Source organism: Hippoglossus hippoglossus, chromosome 11 (assembly GCF_009819705.1).
Source record: "Hippoglossus hippoglossus isolate fHipHip1 chromosome 11, fHipHip1.pri, whole genome shotgun sequence".
In the NCBI taxonomy this organism is placed as follows: Eukaryota; Metazoa; Chordata; class Actinopteri; order Pleuronectiformes; family Pleuronectidae; genus Hippoglossus; species Hippoglossus hippoglossus.
In genome coordinates this window covers 20,859,059-20,871,895 of record NC_047161.1, presented here as the reverse complement: position 1 = coordinate 20,871,895, position 12,837 = coordinate 20,859,059, and positions in this window count along the sequence as shown.

Here is a 12,837-nt window from a genome sequence, read left to right as displayed (position 1 = left end):
GGCATTATTATAACTTGAGGAAGAAGAAAAACAACACTAATTGTTATGTCACATGTTTGTGCGTCTCTGAAGCTTGAAAATGGTGTGATGTGTTGTGTGTGTGAATATGTGAAGTGGTACTGTGCGTGCTGCTGTGGGGCACTCTGCTGCAGCACGTCGCTGTGCTAAACATGCCCAGATGAAATGTCACGCCTTTTCATGAAGGTGTCACTCAGAGGACTGACTCTATTCTCTCTGCTGCCTCTTCATATTAGGTTCCTTGATTACTGTTACACTGATTGACCCTTGCTGCCGTACCAGCCATCCCTGTGCATCACAGACACGCAAATGCAACATCGTAGGCACTCAGCTGAGGTCATCCACAAATCAATAGCAATGAAAATTCCAATCTATGTAACCAGGACATGTTGTCTTCCTTGATAAAATTTTTTTATTTGTCCAGTATTTCCCTTTTACCAACTAATCTTTTGGGTTTGACGGCACCACAGAGTTGAGGGTAGAGCTGGTGCTGATTGGACAACAAGATGTGTCTGAAGAATAATGAGCTGTATGGGTCTAACCTCCATCAAGGCAAATTACATCATTACTCAGATTAGCACAGTTTTGTCTCTGGATTAAGATCTATCAACATCACACAAATAAGACACACACATTTAAGTGTGTCTGTTGCTGTTTGTCATCTGAAGGGCAATAGTCCGTGGAATATAATAAGAAATAATGAAATGTCTTGTGCTCATTCACAGTATAAATTACATTTTTGAGTTCATAAAATATAATATGACTTGGAATTAATCAAGGATTAATTACATGCGTGTGTTATGGAGGCAGCAGGACCTTAGCTCTATTATTCAGCAGGGCCACATGACAATGTCACTTTCCCCACTGCTGACTATTAGTTAAACCAAGTCTTTCCAAGATAAGACTAATGTGTTTATGAGAACATAATATGAGACTATAATTTTGAAATTTAAAGAATGTGCTCTTTTGTGTATTTAGAGAAAGCAGTATGCTGGTAAGTGAAATAAATGGCTTCACTACGAACCTTATGGAGGATTAATTATTCCTCTATGCGCCTAGGCGTTCACTTAGGTCTGTGAAAGATGCTCTGATTTATAGATTCCCAGATTAGGATTAGGCTGGTTAAGTTTTTATGTATGTTTGACATGTATTGTAATTGATTATCTTTCTCTAGTTTTGATTGATGTTCTTCTAATCATATTTTTTTCTTTCTGTGAAGCACTTTGTAACTTTGTTCGGAAAAGAGCTGTAAGAAGAAAGTATTCTAGCATATTATTATCATAATATTATGTATTGAAATTTCTAGCGAGCAGTTTGAAGTGGCGTTTCTTTTGTACCGATTGATTTTAGCTCTCTTTAAATCTCAACCAACACCTGAACAAATTTAGTTCCGCTCCACTATGGTCACTAGGAAGTTTGTATTCTTCTTAGAACTTAGACCACTATAGAGTCAATTTGGACTGATTCAAAATAAAAAAAGCAAAATAATTAAGTCACCTTTGTCTTTTGAAAAAAATCTAAAACATTTTGAACTCAAAAATGTACTCTCTTTGTCTTAAGCACATTTGCCCTCATATAGGATCCACTTAAAATTTGTATGCATTCCCATTCATTTTGAATCCACCAGGTTTAGTGCTTCAAACAAACCAGCTTCTGATGATGGTTCATAATCCTACAAACACTTAATTTATTAAAAAGCAGTGATGGTAAACCTTTTAAATTAACTTTGCATCCGCCTATTAAAATGTAATATTTCTTATCTTGCAAAATCTGAAAGGTGAAATAATATGACTCATCCTCTGGGGATAATACATATCTTCAGCACATTCAATGTCAGCAATGAGATATTTGAAATGTTGTGGTCACATGGAAAGTTTGACCCTGTTTTGACCTGGACCTTTAGCAAAGGTCAGCAATCAACTAAATCAATAGGAGTCTGGAATCCATGAATAACTATAACATGTTACATTTCTGGACACTAATCCTGCTTTTAACCAACGTGATTCAAGTTGATCTTCTGCTAAAATGAATAAAAAAATCAAACTCATATTAATTACAACAAATTGTAGCATTTTTCTATTAAATGATAAAGGGTCATATTTGCATTTTAAGCTTCTCGTTCTTCTTCAGTATCAATGTAGCTGCAATTCAAACATTCAAGCCTCGGTTTGTCTCAGATGCACGGCCGTTTGCTTGGAGGGAGGTGCAGGAGACATTTTAAGATATGTCAAGATAATAAAAGTGTTAGTTTGAAAAATATGCTTTTTTTTCACTGCAGAGATGCCATCTGTCATAAAAAATGATTCCAGTCCTTGAGGCATCAAATATCAAAGCTGAGATTTGAGCTTTGGGAGTCTCTGGTACTTCTCTTGCCAGGTGCTCTGAAACTGCATGTGCTATTTTTTAATGAAGATTCAACCGCATTGGAAAGTACTGTCTCACACAGTATGCACAAAAGCAACGTTCAGATAAAAGTAACGGAGATGACAAACAGAGGCAAGTGTGTTGTATGTGTGTTGTGTTTGATGGATGGAGGGGTTTCTTATGTGACTATCATGAGGCACAGATCTCCAGCATGATAAAACCCTAAAAATAACCCTGAAGCCGGCTACAGTCAACGTCCACTGTGTCTCACATGAAAAAAAAACCTGCTTAGTAATTGACTTTGAATAATTGATGCTCTCCCCAGAATTCATTTTCATGAAGGACGAGGTGAATGTCCAGGGAGTGAAGAGATATAAGGAGGATAGTGTGGATTTTATCACTGTTCATTCGGAGGGAATAGCAAGACAGTGATTATGATGATTTAGCGACAGTGGCCTATAAAATGTCCCAGTGAATGGTGGGAAAAGGTTACAGAGAACATACCTTATCATTTATTTGAAAACTGGCAGTCATTGTTCTCTAGTTTCAAGGAGCAAATGTGGATTGTAAGTAGGAGTAGAGGACGTCATCAAAATAACCTTTTGTCATCTGTCACTGAGTCAACTGCGACAGAAAACATGTGACCAATCCAAAACACCTAACACCATCTGGTTACTGCCTCATGTGCTGCAGGACAAACTCATGAGATACAGATAGGAAGTAAAGTAGACTCGAGGGTCAGGTGAAAAAAAGAATACAGTACTTCAGTAGACACAGTGTTCCACAGAAGACATGATTTAGTCACATCATTCAAACTCTTAAAAAGAAGAGAAATGTGTGAAAGAGCAGAGGCAGAGTGCTGTCTCTGGTGTCGCATTAGTTTGCTGGGTCTGTTGTAAGATGGTTCACAAGGTCTCGGTCTGCCTGGGTTATGAATCATGGACAAGTAGGCACAAGTAAACAAGTCAGCTTTCACAAATGGTGAAAGAGGTATCCAGAGCCTTTATTCAAGTCACAGGAGCAATACCACTGTTCTAAAATGCTGCACCAAGTACTTCCATCAAAATCTTGATTGAATGTAGGTATTATCTATAAGATGAGCGAAAGACGAGATGGTACCATCATTACAAATTAACTGTGACTCTATCAACACGCAGAATTGTTAACGGACAAAATCGCTCCACCTACTAGAGCTATTGGCAGTGGTGTACCATTAGCTATTAGCATCTCACATCAACAGGATATTGCTGCATTGCTTGCAAATGAAGATTTAGTGGCAGCTGCCCAGTCAGCTACGTTGTATGCCAAATATGCTTGAGACGTTTCCCTTTTGGTTTTTTTCAGTGTATTAAATATGCTTTCATGTGAAAGCACACAAAACTGAAGTGCCACATGCATTTCACGTCATGAGAGTTTCGAATGGGATTTGATGATTTTTGTTACATCTGGTTGTTGTTACAAGTGGCTCTGCAGTATGGGACTCAAATGCAGCACTCAGGCAAAGGTATGCTCAGAGGTAAGGTCATTTACTAGAAAAAGGTAAGTACACAAAAAGGCAGTCAAAAACAGGCAATGGTATCAAAAAGGGTTAACACTAAGACTAGAACTGTTAGCAGATAAAGGTACGGTACAAGAAAGGCTAACACTTGGAAAATGATAGCTGAAAGTAGTAACGGAGTTGGCTACGTTCTGGTAACTGCACGAGGGAAAGAGGGAAACACAGAGACGAATTACACATGAAGACGGGGAAGGAGATGACACACAGGTGTAGAACATTAGGGCGGGGCAAGTAATCACACAGGAGGGCAACTTGACAGGACGTAGGGGCTGAAACGAGAAGAGACAGAGGCTACCAAAATAAAACAGGAAACAAGGAATTAAATGATAATAAGTAACTTAATAACTTAGGTAGACAGGCTAGGTATAACCACATAATACAATTATTTTCGGTTTCCAAATATTTTCGTCAGATTTCTTTAAATTGGTAGCGTACAACTTATTATAAACACTTTGTGTTACACAACATAAAATAACACCACAGTCCTGGAGAAGCTGAACATCATAAGAGGAGGACATTTTGCAGGGCTGTTTTACAGGGTTCCTTTTGATTGTAAAGGTTTTCCTTTTTTCTGGTTACCCTATATGGGCTTATATTGAAAGTCTTATGTTTTGTATCTTACCAGGAATAATTCTCAAAATCTCTTCGATGAAATATTCACTCATCATTGTTCGTCTGGCCTAGAACTAAACTGAAAACATTATTTTTTTTTTTTTTCCACTGGATGAATGTTCTATAAGTCCAATATTCATTCTTAATTAATTTTCATCTTTGATTTCTTCGATATAAGAATAGCTGAGGATTCATTAATATCCATTATTTGACTCAAGACACAATAATAGTAAGAGCTTATCAATTAGATGCGTCACCTGTTTTCAGCCAATGATTTATCAACAGATGGAACTTTAAGACAGTGATGTGCAAGGGAACGGCACCTCGAGGCCGAGGTCAAGGACCAAATGATGTTCAATGTGTCAAAGGAATCAAACAGCGGATGCACTCTCAGTCTGACAGGATTGACAGGGCATGTCAGAAGTTATAACTGAGCCAGATGTAGGCTGTCATCACTCCAACTCTACACATTTCACTGTCACAGTTCCTGCACAACTAAACAATCATACCAGGGCTTAAATTCACTGCCAAGTCTGCCTTTTCACAACAGAAATGTTAATTATTCTTCAAACACGATCAATAAGATTAATGAGTTACATAAGTGTTGGGTAGGTAATGTTGGTCTGCTAGTTCGTTCACCTCTTTGGTGACATTGAAATATCTGAGCAACGTTAGATGGACTTCCTTGTTCACAGGGGCCTCAGGGGATAAATCCTACTGACATTGGTGACGATCCCCTGACAATTCTCTTGGCACGATAACATTTTTAGTTTTTTTGTGAAATATCTTACAAACTATTTGTTGCATTTCCTTCATTTTCAGCACAGATAATAATGATACATATAAAGGCAATCCAAATTTGGATTGGTGATCTAATCATATTTTCTTTAGCATCACTAGCAGGTTAAATATTACCTCTACAATATCTACTCAACATGTCTCCACAAATATTGTGTGGGATTACATTTTTTGTCTAATTTACTGTTTCATGACAATATCTGTAAAAAGATGAGCTATTCCCTCTAACATCAACTTACTTTGTGTTTCTCATCTGCACCACATGAGGAAAACACATTCAGGTAACTACACTGCTCTACGGAACACTAAATTGTCAACAACAAGTCAGTTAAACTTCAGGGATATAAATCTGTTCACTTAGGAAGCACAAGTGATTGTGAATCAGTGTCACCTGCTTTGGTGCAAATGAAAGTGAACACAGGTGTAATGGAGGAAAAAGCAAGACAACAACAGCCCAATCAGGTTGCACAGGTAGTCCAGCTCCTCCAGGATGGCACATCAATAAATGCTTTTGCAAGAAGGTTTGCTGTGTCTCCCACCAAACTGTTTAGTTTGTCCAGTCTGGGCTACTGTAAAAAACATTGCAGCCCCCATAGAGGACCTGCTACTAATGTAAATATAAAATATTTATATATAAGGGGCCCATTCTAGGGTAAAGAAAACAACAATTCGTACAATTTAGATGAAACAAACTAGTACAATTATCACTAGGATTATTTTATATTCAGTTTCTGCGAATAGATTAATTTCACCTAAATCGTACACACTGAACCTTTAACCCGTAGCCTTCATTTGGGTCCACCGGCTCACTACATCACGACAAAAGACTTAGCCAACCGAAAATGGGGTAAACAAGACTGAGGATACCATTCTGTTTGAGTGCCTGGTACATGAACTATCCTTATTTTATTGTGTGCTTGCTGTATTCTACAGTAAATCTACGCAATGACACCAAACTCTGCTGTCTTTGAGTTCTTTGTTGTTGTTTTTTTACAGAGTGACTAAAGAATTTTAGTTTATATAGAATGGTTGAGTGATCTGATAGTGGTGGTGGACCACGATGGAGGTGGCAGCTGATGGTGGATCCTGATTGTGGACTATGGTGGCATCCGATCTTGATGGTGGATCATGATCGTGGTGGCTGCTGACCATGGACTATGATTACAACAAGACTGCTTGATATACAATATTTCTCCTCAGATACTCGACCATTACTGACAATAATCCAAAGTGTTTATTCTAATCAATGCTGTAAATACCCTTATCTTTCTGATGTTCTCCTTTACACGTGGCATCTATTGCACTTCTGTCCGTCCTGAGAGAGGGATCCCTCACATGTGGCTCTCTCTGAGGTTTCTACGTTCTTTTTACCCTGTTAAAAGGGTTTTTTAGTAGTTTCTTCTTACTCTTGTTGAGGGTTAAGGGCAGAGGATGTCACACCTTGTTAAAGCCCTATGAGACAAATTGTGATTTGTGAATATGGGCTATACAAATACAATTTATTTGATTGATTGATTGATAACACTGTTCCATGTTCCATTTTAACATGTGCAAGCTATAGAAGGTGTAATGTGTGGTTATTGAATAACTATTTATTGACTAAAAAACATGTCTTGCTGTGTTTTATCTAAACTTGAATTATTGTAAGTCGAAATACTTATTCAAATGTGTGGAATGTTGAACCAAGTAAAAAAAAGGGGAGGGGCACCAACTAGTGAGGGTTGTCGCTATATGCTGCCTGGGAGGAATGAATGGGAGGGAGGCATGTTGGTTCAGGCCGGTCGAGTGTGGCAGGTGCACACCTTACTCTATGCTGGCATGCAGGGAAGACAAGAGGACAGGAGACCTGGTTCACTTAAGGCTGTTTTCTGAGTTTTGTGCTGTTGACATATTGTTTTCATGTATTTCAGCCCCGCTTCCCTGCTGGGTTGAAAGTGGTTGGTAGGCGTTAAGACCTACCAGGTATTTTAAACTTTTGTCATGTAGTTTTTTAAGTGAACTAATATTTGTTTCCCTGCAGAGAATCAGTGGTTCATTAGCTGTGGGACTATTCCATTTGTTTTGTTTTTAAGGGGATTATTGTTTTGTCTAGTCTGCCCTGGCAAGTGAGCCAGTAGGGGGCCAAAAGATCTGGGTATTGCCCTTAAGGCGGACTAGTTTTCTTTTTTTAATTTGTGTTTGTTTGCTTATCTCTTGTTTGCTTCCCCCACTACCAAATAACGTTACTCTTGTAAATCAGACAGTCGGGACAGACAGTGAAAGAATCATGCATGTAAACATTTGATGTGTGATAGTGGAACTTAACAACAGCATACTGGGGAGGTTAAAGTGGCCCAATATGAATTGCAACAATGAATTTCTGTAAATAAAATCATTACTTTTTCAGTTACCTCATTCATTGTAATTCCTTAGGCTAGTGACTTGCAGTGGGTGTTACAAATCATTTAGCCCCTTTTAATGATTCTTTAACAGTGATTAGCATTGTGACCACTTTAGATTTGCAATTATAAATGCAGTGAAACATTTTAGCAGCATAACTTGAACATGAAACGAAACAGAATAGAATCAAATCTATTAATTTATCAGGTAAGAAAGAACAGATTGATCTACAACACAACTGATACATAGAAAAGTATTTCTGATACATACAGGAAACTCCACAACAAACACTTCTAATAAAAAACTGAACATTTAGTCTTGTGTGGTGGATCCATATATAATATTCTTATTTCGGTTAATAATTGATATCTTCAGGCAGTCAGAATATACAGTTAGACTGTACAGGTCCCAAGTATGGATTTGGATTATCCAAATATAGACCTAAAATACGAAGTGTAGAAACATTGGGTCTCAACTGGCAGTTTGGAAGCCGGTACACTTCATTCCCTAAGTTAAATTGCAGATGACATTTCCATTCAGGAAATTTTCCCAAAACCATTATGTAAAACTGACTATGGCTATCGACTATGACTTGCAAATTGGATTTGGCAGCAAACAGTGATTTATACTGTCAACCATCAATATGTTTAATTCCGGGAGTAGAGTAATGTACAAACTTACAAGATTAATAAGATTGAAATATGCACACAGAAGTGCATTTCCAGTATGTTATTGAAAGGCCATGATTTTCCAAGCAGCGTATTGACTTGTAGAGGATAGAGAAAGGTCCTGTATATTAAATCTGAAACTTTCATAATGAACTTGAAATATTGGCTTTGGAGGTCAGTGCAATAGATTTGTAAAGTAAAGGAGTTAAACAGTAAATGGTCTGCATTTATATAGAGCTTTTCTAGTATTGATGATAGTATATCAGAGTTCTTTACTGTACAGTTTTACCAATTCACACACACACATTCATACACAGTGCATATGAGCAGCCCCTTCTCTATCTCACATCACTCATACACTGTCAGCACAGCCCTCAGAGGCAATATGGGGTCCAGTATCATGTCCAAGGACACTCCGGGCCTTGCGGAATAGGGGAGACTGGGATAGCACCACTGGTAGATGGACGACCCACTTTTACTCTACTCTGTCTTAAGCTCCTGCCAGTAAACATGCCAGTATTATGGCAAAGGCAGTGCTGCACTTGGTTTAACAGCAAACTGTGGGTTCGTAGGGGTTGTTGAGGGGGTGGTGACACACACACACACACACACACACACACACACACACACACACACACACACACACACACACAGATACACACGGCTGTTGAACATTTTCTGAACAGGTAGGCAGAGTGAGTCACTGTTGACCATATGGACCTGTGATCCTTCAAGTCAACATGGTGTGCATCAAAACAGTATTGGTCTGTTCTACAGCAAAATTGACCAATTACTACTAATTGGAACACTCGATTTATTCAACGTTGGCTTAATAAAGTGATGTGAAGAGTCTTGAATCCACCATGCTCTAAGAGCAGGAAGCTCGCAGACCTCAGTGAAAACATTTGCATCACTCCACAGAATGCATTGCCTGTCAACACCTCCATTTTTATAATACTGCGCATTCTTATTCTAAAGTTTAGGTAAGTAAAACACGTATGATTTTCTCGCAGACATGTTTGTAAGCGCTGTCATAATCACCCGATAAACTGAACATGTTATAAATATGAACTATTGTTGATTTAACAGTGTGCATTATTAAATACGCTGAAATTTGAGTTTGATGAAGTAACTGGTGGGGTAAATTGGAAGTCCCAAGAGATCAAAACATTTCACACTGCTAACAAACATTATCATTACAGGTTGATACCTAATTAATCGGAAGCTCCTGACTCAGTATTTGGAAATTTGAATAAAGACAGTGATGTTTATTATGGCTAAAACTTCTTCATCTAATAAAAGCTAATTGCACTACATTGATATATATTATTTCATATTTGTAATAGAAATGTGAGCTTCTAATTAGTTTATCATTATGCCATATTGGCAATTTTGGAAATATTAATGTAGTTGATACTGAAGCCTACATCATGGTAAAAAATAGGACTGAAATTACATAGCCTTTTAGTGCCCCAGGGCAGACCTAATTTTATGATCCAATTACTTTGTCATATATTTGATAATGGCCCTGAAAATGTCAGATTGTCACACAGATTTCAGTGTTATGACTAATCCTGGTATCGGCCATATTCTAGGATTTTGGATGGAAATCATATGGAACATAAGAAACCTGCTTATTTAGCTCTGCGTACGTTTTTTAGAATTAGAATTAGAATATATATTAAAACATGGTATTTTTTTAATATTTAATTTAGGTAGTTTGATGTGATGATGGAACTGGATTAAAAGTCAGCAAAATGAACTCATCCTGAAAAAGGTTTGAATATGAGGAGAAAATGTCCTCACAGTCCGTCCAACCAGACCCGAGTGGTTGACTGACCAACAGGCCAACATTCTATCCTGAGACGAGTGGAGAGAGAAATAATCTCTATAATGCAGCATTGATAACATGAGTGGTCACTTTTAATCAACATGTCCTTTATTTGGATTATTAACTGATGTTAGAAGTATAAGGCTGGTCAATATGATGAAACGTCCTCTTCTAAATTCAAACTTTTCAATCACACCACTATGATGACGCTCGTCCCTGTAACAATTTACTGCTTTTAAAAAGATGGAACTCACAACCAGCCATTTATTAACAGTATTTGACAGGCAATTACACTCGCAGACTTTTAACAGCTAATGGCATGAACCACATAAATTAAAGAGTATGTTTTGTCTAAGATATTTACAGTTCATTAAAAACATTGAAATAAAATGTTGAACAGTGTGGACATTACAAATAATGTACCATGCATTTATCACCATTAAGTTTTCACAATAATGGAGCCTATTGTGGCCGGAAAGTGTTGAGTTGAAAATAAACAAATAAATAAATAAATGACTCAATAATAGATCAATAAAGATATAAATAAAACAAACAAATTATTATTTAATTCAGTTTCTACATTCATTTATTAATTCTCTATTTGTACATATATATTTATTTCTGTGTCTGTATGTCAATCTAACATCAATGGGACAAATGTGTTCAAAGACAGATAGACGGATCAACAAATCAACCAACTGTGTCCAACCTCACACACACACACACACACACACACACACACACACACACACACACACACACACACACACACACACACACACACACACACTCACTTTCTCAAGATGCACTCCATGAAGGATAGAAGCTTGATGCTTTGATTGCTGTTACACATAATTCAATGATTTCTCTTTGTACTATCACATTATTGTCTGTCCTCAGCAGTGTCTGTTGTCCACGACTCTTATTTCACACTTATAACACAGTGTTTGCAGTAATAATTGATTCATCAGTAGCTCCTGGCTGTGGATCTGGCCCTCTTAAGATTACCCTGCTCTTGAACTTCCACTATCTGTGTGACTCATACAGTATAATGGGCCATACACATGATCTTAAAACATCATTTCACAGTGTTTTATTAACATCTTTATTTCATTAGTCATTTCGGGATAAAAAAAGTTGCTTAATAAGCTAAAACTTTCCCATGTCTGTTTTAAGAGAGCAGCAGTTCTTATGTTTTGGGAACACCATTGCTTGCAACTATAAAAACAAAGTAGATGCTGCTCTCTACCCACCCCCCACCCCCTCTGTATTTTATGGGGGAAATTTCAACTGCAAAGATAACCACAACAATGGTGGGACAATTTCAATTGTTATCACTACACCTGGCATTCTATTGGTTGGGGAATATTGACATACAAGCGCTTAAAGAAAAAATCGAAGATTGGAGGAGAAATCCGAAACCAGACATTTCACATGTGCACAGAAGCAACGTGAGAAGACGAGCTGAAGCTTGAACACATGCAAAAAAAATTTATGCAAGTGCACAGTTTGAGCACAAACGGGGGCTATTTGAGTGCGAGCGCAGGGTTTTGAGTGAAAACATTACAAAATCTGACTGTAAAATCAGTCCTGCTCTCACATTGGAAGACTGCGCTCTTGAATAAAGATAGGACAACAAAGAAATGACTCCAGAGTTCCTGGAGACTCTCTGCTGCTGGCCCCCTGGTATAAAGTCCACAGGAAGTCCAGGGAACCGATGTGAGTGCACAGCAGGACATCCTCTGCAAGATTCACAGCGAGTGAGTGGGTGTGTTGATGAAGCTTCTGACGCGTGACAGACGCAAAAATGAAAAAATAACAGAAACAATACAAATATCTCAGGAGGAAAAAGGCGTGCCATACACGTAGAAGACACAGACAAAGATAATGAAGAGAGTTTGTGGTGATAGGAGCAGACACCGGTGTCCATGTGCTGTAAACAAAATCACGTTATCTCCGCAGCAGAATTAATGTGTTTCATCCTGCCTCTTCGGAGGATTCAGGTGAGGGGTGGGGGGTGGGGGGGTGCTGTTGTGAACATGTGTGAGTGGAGAATGTCCTGCTGTGAACAACACAGGAGGTCATGTCTGAAAGCGGCTATAGTGAATGCAGTTTAGCAGCTTAAGAGCCCGATTTCTTTTTCAGGGGTTGGTAAACCAAAACATAGCGAGAAGGAACTTCACTTACAAATACCGCACTCCATGTCAGGGATTCCATCTTTAAAACATTCTGGAGATTCTGCTCCATGTTCACATCACTGCATCAAATTATATCTGCAGATTTGTCAGCTGCAGATTCTCATTCATCTCCTGCTCTACCACATCTGAGAGGATCTGGTGTTAGGGTGGGGGTGGGGGTGGGGGGGGGGGGGGGGGGGGGGGGGGTCACTGACAGACCTTAGTGATTTTATGCACTGCACTGCTGCCATAGGTTTGGCTGATTGGAAAACTGAACAACAGAGATGGAGTACAGGTGTCCCTTGTTAGATACAGTTGTTTGACCGATGGCCAAAAGCATGAATCTAAATGAACACTGATTGTTCTGTGTCTGCTGTGCAAGTGAAGAGCCAACTGTCTGCAAGCACAGGCAATACACACATATAGCAAACT